Source organism: Mastigoproctus giganteus, chromosome 12, assembly GCF_048544385.1.
Source record: "Mastigoproctus giganteus isolate SK-2022 chromosome 12, ASM4854438v1, whole genome shotgun sequence".
Classification (NCBI taxonomy): Eukaryota; Metazoa; Arthropoda; class Arachnida; order Uropygi; family Thelyphonidae; genus Mastigoproctus; species Mastigoproctus giganteus.
Window position 1 is genome coordinate 20,917,535 of NC_143586.1, and position 13,205 is coordinate 20,930,739.

Sequence of the window (13,205 nt, forward strand, 5' to 3'; positions counted from 1 at the left end):
ACATCCTCGCCAGAGACCCGACTAACTCAGTCGGGTCTCTGGCGACTGTTTTGGGCCTTTTCACAAAAAGGCCCAAAATTTTTTGGGCCTTTTTGTGAAAAAGGCCCAAAAAATTGTTCACGTCATCGACGGGACTTTAACTCGGGTTTTTTCCACCTAGTTTGGGCAGGACGGCCATTCTACCAACTGTGATACGCACGAGGGCCATAAATGCTAAGTTGGTAATCCATTGACACGAAATCCATTGGTAATCCATTGACACGAAATCCATTGGTAATCCATTGATTACGAAATCATCTAATCATTCAGCGTCTAACCCTAACGGATTAGACACGGAATGATTCCAGACCAGAACAATGCTTTAGACGTACAGGGTGTCTCAAAAATATTGGTACAAACGTTTAGGGGAGGTAGGTAACATCCAAAGGAATGTGAATCGCATAAGAACCCATAACCGGAAACGTCGCCGTAGGTCGGTAGACGGCACTGTTCATAAGTTCGCATCAGTATCTGGAACGACGATTCCTTACACCCCTTTCATATCCAAAGGGATCAATAACTGCTCCCACAAGATCATCCTGCACGTGTGGCATTGCGCAGTGGTTTCTCAAAGAAAGTGTTCAAGACTTGAATTTTCCAGCTTATGTTTTGTTCACAGATGAGGCTTATTCACTCAGCACAGTGCTCATGGGTGGGCTTACGACGACCCACACGATGTGCGCCCCCATGCGGCACAACATCGCTTCGCAATAAATGTGTGGGCAGGTATGGTCGGTGACTGCTTCGTCGGCCCATACCTGTTACCATCCCGCATGAACTCCGCTAAATATCGGATCTTTTTAGAACAAGTTCTACCAGGGTTACTTGCCGATGTTCCAGCAAATATTTTTTATCATTTTTTTTTATCATTATTAGCCATAAGGTGCAAGGAAGCCTGAGGCTCATGCTCCACCAGCCAAAAAAAAAAAAAAAACAATTTCTTAGTTACCCTCAGTGAGAGAGTGAGAGAGAGCAATAGAAGGAAATCACCAAGAAAGAGAAGAATGATGATATCCAGCTCAGGACCCTGGGAGTGCCAGGCCCATACTCACCAGATGTGAGCCCCTGGGGTTGAGATGCAACATTTGGTTTCACCATGACGGGGCGCCTGCCCATTATGGAAGGTGTGTTCGTGACCATTTAAACAGACGTTTTGGGCGTCGATGGATTGGCCGTGGTGGATCCGTTGCCTGGCCACCCACGCTCACCTGATTTATCGAGCCTTGATTTCTTTCAGTGGGGGCCCTCAAATCTATTGTGTATGAATCGCCTGTTGAGACGGAAATGGGTCTCGTGGCGAGACTTATCTGCGCTGCTGCTACTCTCAAAGAAACTCCAGGTGTGTTCAACCATGTCCGCCAATCTATGCTGCGTCGGTGTCATGCATGCATCGCGTCTCATGGTGCAACATTCGAGCATCTGTTGTAACATCATGAAATGCATCCATTGTTAATATTATGTCAAATAAATGTTTGCCACTGATTACTGTCTTGTGTTATTTCTGCTTCTTGTGCCTCTGCTACTACTTTCCCGTGAAGTTTTCGGTTACGGGTTCCTATGCGATTCACATTCCTTTAGATGTTACCTAACTCCCCTAAACGTTTGTACCAATATTTTTGAGACACCTTGTATATCTACATTTATCTGCACATGTTTATGCGCGCGTGTGTGTGTGTGTGTGTGTACATATATATATGCTTTTTATGAATCAGCAGGGCTTACCTTTATTTTTTGATATAGGAAGCTTCTTTTCCAACTCGCTAATAATTCATGGGGAAGGCGATATCAATTTTGCAAAACATTGTCATAAAGTTAGATTTTGGAGGTCTAAACGGGCTAATAATTAAGGATCGATTTTTCTTTTTGGTCCTGTGGCTGGAATTTTGAGTTAAATTTAGGGGTATAATAATTGGGTAAGGGGAGGGGGTGGGGGGCAGGGGTTGGGGGTTATTCTCTACATTCCTTAAGTTGGACTAGAACTTTTCGGGGCATCATGTTCACAGGAAGAGAGTTACTCACAATTAATCCGAAACTTTTTTTCTTTCCTTATGTTGTAGTATTTGTTCTTCACGCATGCGTATAAGTGACCAATCGTCGGACAAATGGAATGGCCTACGGATAACTCTCTAGTATCAAATATATATATGCGTGAGTGTGTATGAACAGTGGGTTTTCTGCAAAGAAAATTCAAAGTTTTAAGTTTAAAACAACTCGATTAAGCATTAGCATTAGTATTAGTAGACGCATATGATGCAAGAAAGCAAGCCTATGCAGCATCAGCCAAAAAAAAAAAAAAAGAAAAAACAACTCCCATTTCACCCCTCCGTACGTTCGAAATACCTGACCAGCTGTGCCTTAAATTTATTTAGACTACCAACTTCAACAACAAGAGATGGAGGTTTGTTCCACCAACCAACTACCCGCTAACTTTCCGCACATTTATCCTACATCTGTCTTTCCTCAATTTTCAATTTATGCCCTCTCAGGTGATTATTCTGAGCAAGAGGAAGAATCCCATCGGCATTGAGCACAAACCATTCAAGGCTTTATACACATTTATCAGATCACCTCGCAGTTGCCTAGTCTCCAAACACTGTAATTTCCAAAAATTAAGCCTTTCTTCGTAAGAGCAACCCTTTGTTCCATATACTAATCTTGTTGTCCTTCTCTGTACTCGTTCCAGCAGCTCTACATCCTTCTAGAAATGAGGCCTCCAGACCTGTATACAGTACTCAAGGGGTGGCCTGACCATTGCCTTATACAAGGGTATAATCACCTCCTTATCCATACCAGAAAAATTCCTGTATATCATTGATTAGAGACCACGAGCTACACATTTGCAGTCCGTCGGCACTGCTCAGAAAACTCCATATCTGCCTGCACAATTATCCCCAGGTCCTTTTCATTCTCTACCACTGCCAGTGTTGTACCACAGAGTTAATACGTTATCCTGGGGTTACTGTTTCCCATATGTAGTACTTTATATTTGTCAATGTTAAACTTCATTTGCCACCTCTCAGCCCATCTGCTCAACCTTTCCAGATCCTGTTGCAGCAGAATAGCGTCAGTAGGGTCCTTAACAACCCTGCCAACCTTTGTATCGTCTGCAAACTTGGACATTAAGCTTGACATACCATCATCAACACCATTTATAAATACAGAAAAGAAAACAATAATGGACCCAACACTGAACCCTGAGCGACTCCACTAATAACATTAGTCCACGATAAGCAGTATCCATTGATTACCACCCTCTCTCTTCCCCCCTCAACCATCCCTTTATCCATAGCAGCAATTTGCCTCCAGTGTCACACTGCCCCAATTTGTGCAGAGTCTTCCACGTGCAACAGTATCAAAAGCCTTTTTAAGATCCAAAAAATTGCTTTGATATATATACAAGCAGTGCCAGTTCTTTTGTGACTGCATCATAGTATCCAATCAAATTGGTCAGGCAAGAATTTCCCTTAACAAAACCATGCTGTGTCCGAGCTATAACTGAAGTCTTGTCTAGATGATCCTGCAGTGCTTCTTTAACCAGTGCCTCCATTAATTTCTCTGGAACAGAAATTAAACCAACAGGTCTATAATTACTGGTTGCCCTTTGATCCTCCTTTGTGAATTGAGGTCACATTTGCACATCTCCAGTCCATGGATACCTCCCCCGAGTCCAAAGAAGCTCTCATAATTATGGCTAAGGATTTGCTTACTTCCTTTGCTGCCTCCTTTAATATAACTCGATAGATCCCGTCCACCCCGGGTGTCTTTTTTATGTTTAACTTCAACAATTTCTCCTCCACTTTTCTCTCTGTTATTACAAAATCATCTAGCTCACTGCCAGAGTTTAACTCACCTATGGAAATCCCCTCCCAGAATAACTCCTCATGTGTGAATATAGATGCAAAATACTCATTTAGTTTGTTAGCCACCTGAGCAGGATCCTCAACTGTTGAACCATCAATATCCACTGGACCAATCTGATTCATCACTTTCCTTCTAGAGTTTACATAAGTAAAGAACTCTTTTCTGTTTTTCTTTGCATCCTTTGCCAAAGATTTCTCATAATCTGCCTTTGCCTGCCTAATCTCTTTGTGACTTGGTTACCGACCAGCTTATATCTATCATAGGCTTCCATTTCACCCATTAATTTATATGGATCCCATGCATTTTTCTTCTCTGCCATATATCTCATTAGTTCATCTGACATCCATTTAGGCCGAAACCTTGAACAATATTTCTTAGTTGGTATGTAGAGCCTAGTAGTTTCCAAGATAAGTTGTTTGAATGCTTCCCATTTTGAATTTGCTGTTGGTAACATCATCAGTTCGTCCCATTGTATAGAATTTAAATACACTCTCAGACCATCGTAGTCGCCTTTACGAAAGCAAAAACCCTTCTCTATACCCCTGATGGTAGTTACCTCTTTGACTAAATCCCACTTCAGCATACTGTGATCACTGTCACCTAGTGGTTCCTTGATCTTCAGATTCTTAATGTATGAAGACTCACTACTGATAATCAGACCAAGAGTATTACTCCCTCTATTTGTGTCCCGAACATGCTGATGTAGAAAACAATCATCCAATAAATACATAAAAGCCTTGCTAGTGTGTGAGTGACCAACCCACAAATTCCAGTCAATATCTAGGAAATTAAAATCACCCATTATAAGACTCTCTGATTTACTGGCCCACTGTGTTTCCCTGTACAGTTTCTTGCTAAACACATCAGACTCTTTAGGCCTATAACACACTCCTACTGTCAATTGGATCTAACAATGCTAATGTCACGCCAAACTGACTCGACACTGCACTGTTCAGCGATGTCGACTAGCTTCACTTCCTTAGATTTTATGTGTTTCTTAACTAATAGCATAACCCCTGCCCTCCTCCCTTCCTGGAGACGTTGTACTCCCCAAATTCCAATTCTGCATTCCTTAGATCTGTATGACACCACGTCTCAGATATCCCAACAATATCTGCCTTTGATCTTTTGAGCAATACCTCAAAATCATCAAAGTTATTTACCAAACGCCTAACATTGATGTACATGCAAGTATACAGGCACCTGTTCTTATTCTTAGCTGCCGTAACACATCCCATGTGTTTACTTGTACCGCAGTGACTTCCAGCAGTCTCTGAAATATCCTGCATCTTGTTTTTCAGGTTTCTGCTCATTCCAATAGAAGCATTAGCATTAGTAGAGGCATTTGATGCAAGAAAGCAAGCTTATGCAGCATCAGCCAAAAAAAAAAAAAGAAAGTAACATAAATAAAAATAACCACTTCCACTTCACCCCTCTGTTCGTTCGAAATACCTGTCCAACTGAGCCTTAAACTTATTTAGGCTATCAACCTCCACCACAAGGGATGGAGGTCTGTTCCACCAACCAACCACCCGCTGGCTAAAGGCAAATTTCCGCACGTCTATCCTACATCTGTCTTTCCTCAATTTGAATTTATGCCCTCTCAGGTGATTTTTCTGAGCTAGAGGAAGAATCCCATCAGCATTGAGCATGCTTAAACCATTCAAGGCTTTATACACCTCTATCAGATCACCTCGCTGGTGCCTAGTCTCCAGACACTGTAATTTGCAAAACTTAAGCCTTTCTTCGTAAGAGCACCCCTTTGTTCCATTCACTAATCTTGTTGCCCTTCTCTGTACTCGTTCCAGCAGCTCTACATCCTTCTTGAAATGAGGCCTCCAGACCTGTATACAGTACTCTAGGTGTGGCCTGACCATCGCCTTATACAATGGAATAATCACCTCCTTATCCCTGCTGGGAAAATTGCTGTATATCATTGACAATACTCCATGAGCTACTCTTGCAGCCCGTCTGCACTGCTCAGAGAACTTCATATCTGCCTACACAACCACCCCCAAGTCCCTTTCATTCTCTACCACTGTCAGTGTTGTACCACAGAGTTGATACGTTGCTCTGGGGTTGCTGTTTCCCATGTGTAGTACTTTACATTTGTCAATGTTAAACTTCATTTGCCACCTCTCAGCCCATCTGCTCAACCTTTCCAGATCCTGTTGCAGAAGCATAGTGTCAGTAGTGTCCTTGACAATCCTGCCAACCTTTGTATCATCTGGAAACTTGGACATTAAGCCCGATATACCATCATCAATATCATTTATAAATACAGAAAACAATAATGGACCCAACACTGAGCCCTGAGGGACTCCACTAATAACATCAGTCCACGATGAGCAGTGTCCATTGATTACCACTCTCTCTCTGTCTTCTCCCCCTCAACTACCCCTTTATCCATAGCAGCAATTTGCCTCCAATGTCACACTGCTCCAATTTGTGTAGCAGTCTTCCATGTGCAACAGTATCAAAAGCCTTTCTAAGATCCAAGTATATAATATCAAAGTTATTCCCTGCATCCAGGTCTTTTGTGACTGCATCATAGTATACAATCAAGTTGGTCAGGCAAGACTTCCCCTTAACAAAACCATGCTGTGTCTGAGCTATAACTGAAGTCTTGTCTAAATGATCCTGCAGTGCTTCTTTAACCAGTGCCTCCATTAATTTTCCTGGAACAGAAGTTAAGCTAACAGGTCTATAATTACTTGTGTCAGCCTTTGATGCTCCTTTGTGAATTGGGGTCACATTTGCACATTTCCAGTCTATGGCTACCTCCCCTGAGTCCAAGGAAGCTCTCATAATTATGGCTAAGGGTTTGCTTACTTCCTTTGCTGCCTCCTTTAATATAACTGGATAGATCCCATCCACCCCGGGTGCCTTTCTTGTGTTTTCTTCAACAGTTTCTCTGCCACTTTACTCCCAGTTATTTCATGATTCCGTAGCTTACTGCTAGAGTTGAATACACCTCTGGCATTCCCCTCGCTGAATAACTCCTCATGTGTGAATGTCGATGCAAAATATTCATTTAGTTTGTTAGCTACCTGAGCAGGATCATCAACACTTCACCCATCAATATCAAGTGGACCAATCTGATTCATCCCCTTCCTTCTAGAGTTTACATAAGTAAAGAACTCTTTGCTGTTTTTCTTTGCATCCCTTGCCAAGGATTTCTCGTAATCTGCCTTGGCCTGCCTAACCTCCTTTGTAACTTGGTTGCATATCAAGTTGTATCTATTATAGGCTTCTGTGTCATGTGTTAATTTGTATGTATCCCATGCATTTTTCTTCTCTGCCATATGCCTCATTAGTTCATCTGACATCCATTTTGGCCTAAACCTTGAACAATATTTCTTAGTTGGTATGTAAAGCCTAGTAGCTTCCAAGATAAGTTCTTTGAATGCTTCCCATTTTGAATTTGCTGTTGGTAACATCATCAGTTGGTCCCACTGTATAGAATTTAAATACTGTCTCAGTCCATCGTAGTCGCCTTTACGGAAGCAATAACCCTTCCCTTTACCCCTAATGGTAGTTACCTCTTTGAGTAAATCCCACTTCAGCACATTGTGATCACTGCCACCTAGTGGTTCATTTATCAGCAGATTCTTGATGCATGAAGAATCACTGCTGATAATCAAATCAAGAGTATTACTCCCTCTAGTTGCCTCCCGAACATGCTGATGTAGAAAACAATCATCCAATAAATCCACAAAAGCCCTGCTAGTGTGTGAGTAACCAGCCCCCAAAATCCAGTCAATATCTGGGAAATTAAAATCTCCCATTATAAGACACTCTGATTTACTGGCCCACTCTATTTCCTTGTACAGTTCCTTATTATACTCATCAGAGTCATTAGGCCTATAGCACACTCCTACTCTCAATTTTGATCTCCCAATGTTTATGTCACACCAAACTGACTCCACACTGCACTGTCCAGCGATGTCGACTGGCTTCACTTCCTTGGTTTTTATGTGTTTCTTAACTAATAGCATAACACCTCCCCCCTTCCTATCCTGTCTATCCTTTCTGTAGAAGTTGTACTCCCCAAATTGCAGTTCCGCATCCCTTATATCTGTGTGACACCACGTCTCTGATATCCCAACAATATCTGCCTTCGATGTTTTGAGCAATACCTCAAATTCATCAAATTTATTTACTAAACTCCTAGCATTGGTGTACACGCAAGTATACCTGCACCTGTTTCTATTCTTAGCTACCCTAACACAACCCATGTGTTTACTTGTACCGCAATGGCTCCCAGCAGTCTCCGAAATACCATGCATCTTGTTTTTCAGGCTTCTGCTCATTCTAATAGAAGCAGTGCAAGAATCTCTTTCACCTCTGCCAGTGGCTACTGTCAATCTATTGGTCTTTGTCTCCCCCCAAGCTAGCAGTTTTCCGACCCATCTAACACTGCTTCGATAGCATCAGCAAATATTCTTGCACCCTTTCTATTTAAATGTATCCCATCCCTGTAGAAGCAATCTCTCCTGTTAACAAGTACAGTCCAGGCTGAAAAAAATTCTACCCCTTGAGCCTTGTACAATCTTTCCAGGGCCGAATTGATCGACAAGGCTCTCATCATATACTCCCTCCTATCGTGTCTGGGCAGAATTGCAATTACTTTCAAATTCAACCCTAATTCTCGGCTTTTGTTCAACAGTGACCTGTACTTGTTAAGTAATTCTGCCGGTCTCCTACTCTTAATATTATTAGTGCCAACGTGTACAACTATATCACCTTTTGTGCCCTTAAAAGATGATATTCGCTCTACAACGTCATCAACCTTTGCCCCTGGCAGACATACCCTGGTCCTGTTCCACCTATCCTTTTTACAAAGCATGTTCCCCGTTTCCCTGACAATAGAGTCACCAACAACTACTAGTTCCTTCGGGACCAGCGCATTCTGCCTTGGGGGTTGTCTCTGTGTCACGCGATGCCCAAGTGCAAGCTCTGGCGTTGATGTGGGCAGCTGAGAGCTTGATGGGCCCCTCAATTTAGTTTCTTCGAGGGCATCCACCCTGTCCTTCAAGCTCTCATATAGGCCCATAAGAACGCCGAGTTGTTGCCTGATATCGATACACTCCTTGCATCGCGCACACACAAAGACATCCCCCTTGGCAGTATCATGTCCCGTACCCGATTGCTCTGCAAACATCAAGCAAACAGTGCATTTTATAAGGCTGTGAGTCAGAGGACAACTGCCCCCCTCAGTTCTTCTCTGAGCCACAGCACTTCCATTAGCTTGAGCCTTTTGCTTTGCTGCTCTGGTCTGAGTCATGATTCTATTAATTTATTAATTATATTACGTTTGTAATCTAAGTCGTTATATGTATTTATTTAAACGTACAATTTAACTGCTAACGAAGTTCAACTAACGCTATCTAGTACGGTATATAACCTACGGTATATCTAGTACGGTATCACAATGGCGGGAAAGTTACTAACGGTAGCGGTAGTTAGGAACACGTGGAAACCCTTACCGATACTTTTACAAGGCCGAGTAAAGAATAAATACACCAAATTAATCAAAAAATCACAAAATAATGTTATACTACTAAATTTAAATCAAAAGTTTTAGAAAAACAATAATTTCAAATCAATAAATAAGAAAAATCCACTTAGCGGCTTGGAACACGACCGTCACTAGTCGCCTCGTCAGCAGACTCCTCGTCAGCAGTGCAAGAATCACTTTCATCTCTGCTAGTGGCTACTGTTAATCTATTAGTCCTTGTATCCCCCCAAGTTAGCAGTTTTCCGACCCACCTAACATTGCCTCGATAGCATCAGCAAAATTCTTGCACCCTTTCTATTTAAGTGTGTCCCATCCCTGTAGAAGCAGTGCCTCCTGTTAACGAGTAAAGACCAGGCTGAAAAAAATTCTACCCCTTGAGCCTTGCACAATCTCTCCTTGGCCGAATTTATCCACAAGACTCTCATGATACACTCCCTCCTATCGTGTCTGGCAGAATTGCAGACACTTTCAAACTCAACCCTAATTCGCGGCTTTTTTTTTTTTTTCCACAGTGACGTGTACTTGTTAAGTAATTCTGCCGGTCTCCTACTCTCAATATCATTAGTGCCAAGGTTTACAACTATATCACCTTTTGTGCCCTTAAAAGATTTGTCTGTTTGCTGGACGAAAAACCCCAATTTCTGGGGGGGGGAGAAACCTTGCAAGTCCAAGGAAGTGAAGCCAGTCGACATCGATGGACAGGGCAGCGTCGAGTAAGTTTGGTGTGACATAAGCATAGGGAAATCAAAATTGAGAGTAGGAGTGTGCTATAGGCCTAATGACTCTGATGAGTATAATAAGATATTGTACAGGGAAATAGAGTGGGCCAGTAAATCAGAGAGTCTTATAATGGGGGACTTTAATTTCCCAGATATTGACTGGAATTTGTGGGTTGGTCACTCGCACACTAGCAAGGCTTTTGTGGATTTATTGGATGATTGTTTTCTACATCAGCATGTTCGTTAGGCAACAAGAGGGAGCAATACTCTTGATCTGATTATCAGTAGTGATTCTTCATGCATTAAGAACCTGCAGATAAATGAACCACTAGGTGGCAGTGATCACAGTGTGTTGAAGTGGGATTTACTCAAGGAGGAAACTACCATCAGAGGTAAAGGGAAGGGTTTTTGTTTTCGTAAAGGCGACTATGATGGTCTGAGACAGTATTTAAATTCTATACAGTGGGACCAACTGATGATGTTACCAACAACAAACTCAAAATGGGAAGCATTCAAGGAACTAATCTTGGAGGCTACCAGGCTTTACATACCAACTAAGAAATATTGTTCAAGGTTTAGGCCTAAATGGTTGTCAGATGAACTAATGAGACATGTGGCAGAGAAGAAAAATGCATGGGATACATACAAATTAATGGGTGACATGGAAGCCTATGATAGATATAAGTTGGTCTGTAACCAAGTCACAAAGGAGATTAGGCAGGCAAAGGCAGACTATGAAAAATCCTTGGCAAAGGATGCAAAGAAAAACAGAAAAGAGTTCTTTACATACTTGAACTCGAAAAGGAAAGGGATAAATCAGATTGGTCCACTGGATATTGATGGTTCAACGGTTGAGGATCCTGCGCAGGTGGCTAACAATCTAAACGACTATTTTGCATCTACATTCACGCATGAGGAGTTATTCAGGAAGGAGAATGATGTAGGTAAAGTAAACATTGGCAGTGAGCTGGATGATTTTGTAATAACTGAGAGGAAAGTGGAGGAGAGATTGTTGAGGATAAACATAAAAAAGGCACCTGGGGTGGATGGGATCTATCCAGTTATATTAAAGGAGGCAGCAAAGGAAGTATGCAAACCCCTAGCCATAATTATGAGAGCTTCTTTGGACTCAGGGGAGGTACCCATAGACTGGAGATGTGCAAATGTAACCCCAATTCACAAAGGAGGATCAAAGGCTGACACAAGTAATTATAGACCTGTTAGTTTAACTTCTGTTCCAGGTAAATTAATGGAGGCACTGGTTAAAGAAGCACTGCAGGATCATCTAGACAAGAATTCAGTTATAGCTCAGACGCAGCATGGTTTTGTTAAGGGCAGGTCTTGCCTGACCAATTTGATTGGATACTATGATGTAGTCACATAAGAGCTGGATGCAGGGAATAACTTTGATATTATATATTTGGATCTTAGAAAGGCTTTTGATACTGTTGCACATGGAAGACTGCTGCACAAATTGGAGCAGTGTGGCATTGGAGGCAAATTGCTGCTATGGATAAGGGGATGGTTGAGTGGCAGAAGACAGAGAGTGGTAATCAATGGACACTGCTCAACGTGGACTAATGTAATTAGTGGAGTTCCTCAAGGTTTAGTGTTGGGTCCATTGTTGTTTTCGGTGTTTATGAATGATATTGATGATGGGATATCAAGTTTAATGTCCAAGTTTGCCGATGATACAAAGGTTGGCAGGGTCGTTAAGGACAATACTGACGCTATGCTGCTGCAACAGGATCTGGAAAGGTTGAACAGATGGGCTGAGAGGTGGCAAATGAGGTTTAACATCGACAAATGTAAAGTGCTGCATATGGGAAACAGTAACCCCAGAGCAACGTATCAACTCTGCGATACTACACTGACAGTGGTGGAGAATGAAAAGGACCTGGGGGTAATTGTGCAGGCAGATATGAAGTTCTCTGAGCAGTGCAGACGAGCTGCAAGAGTAGCTCATGGTGTCTTGTCAATGATATACAGGAATTTTTCTAGCAGGGATAAGGAGGTGATTATTCCCTTGTATAAGGCAATGGTAAGGCCACATCTTGAGTACTGTATACAGGTCTGGAGGCCTCATTTCAAGAAGGATGTAGAGCTGCTGGAACGGGTACAGAGAAGGGCAACAAAATTAGTAAATGGAACAAAGGGTTGCTCTTACGAAGAAAGGCTTATGTTTTGCAAATTACAGAGTCTGGAGACTAGGCACCGGCTAGGTGATCTGATAGAGGTGTATAAGGCTTTGAATGGTTTGAGCATGCTCAATGCCAATGGGATTCTTCATCTTTCTCAGAATAATCACCTCAGAGGGCATAAATTCAAATTGAGGAAGGACGGATGTCGGACAGATGTGCGGAAATTTGCCTTTGGCCAGCGGGTGGTTGGTTGGTGGAACCGACTTCCATCACTTGTTGTTGAAGTTGATAGCCTAAACAAATTTAAAGCTCAACTGGACAGGTATTTCGAGCGAACGGAGGGGTGAAATGGGAGTGGGTTTTTTTTTTTTTTTTTTTTTTGGCTGATGCTGAATAAGCTTGCTTTCTTGCATCATATGCCTCTGCTAATGCTAATGCTAATCTACGCCTGAGACCGACTAACTCAACCACGGAGTGAAAAAAGCCCATTAAAGTTCCTCGTGTCATCGACATGATTAGAACTCGGGCCTTTTCCACCCGCTGTGGGGACTATATACAGAAAGTAATATTTTTTAGTCAATGTCGTTTGGCAATCTTGCCCTTCGTAGTGGAAAAGTGTAAATATTTCACTTTGCGCCGTTTCGCTGTGCCACGAGGTAGACCACATATCTTACTTCTCTGTGGCTCTAGACGAAAAACAACCGAAGGAAAATAAAAGATTACCCAAACCTCGCATAGGACAGACTAACTCAGCCAGGTTGTAAAAAATAAATAAAAAGAACAAAATAAAAATAAAAAATGCTCTTGAATCACTGAGATGGGGATTGGATCTCAGGCCTTTTGCACACTGTTCTCACTCCTAATGATAACGGAACGAATGTAGCGCCCTCTTCCGGGGAAAGAAAATCAAAGTGTCCGATCGTC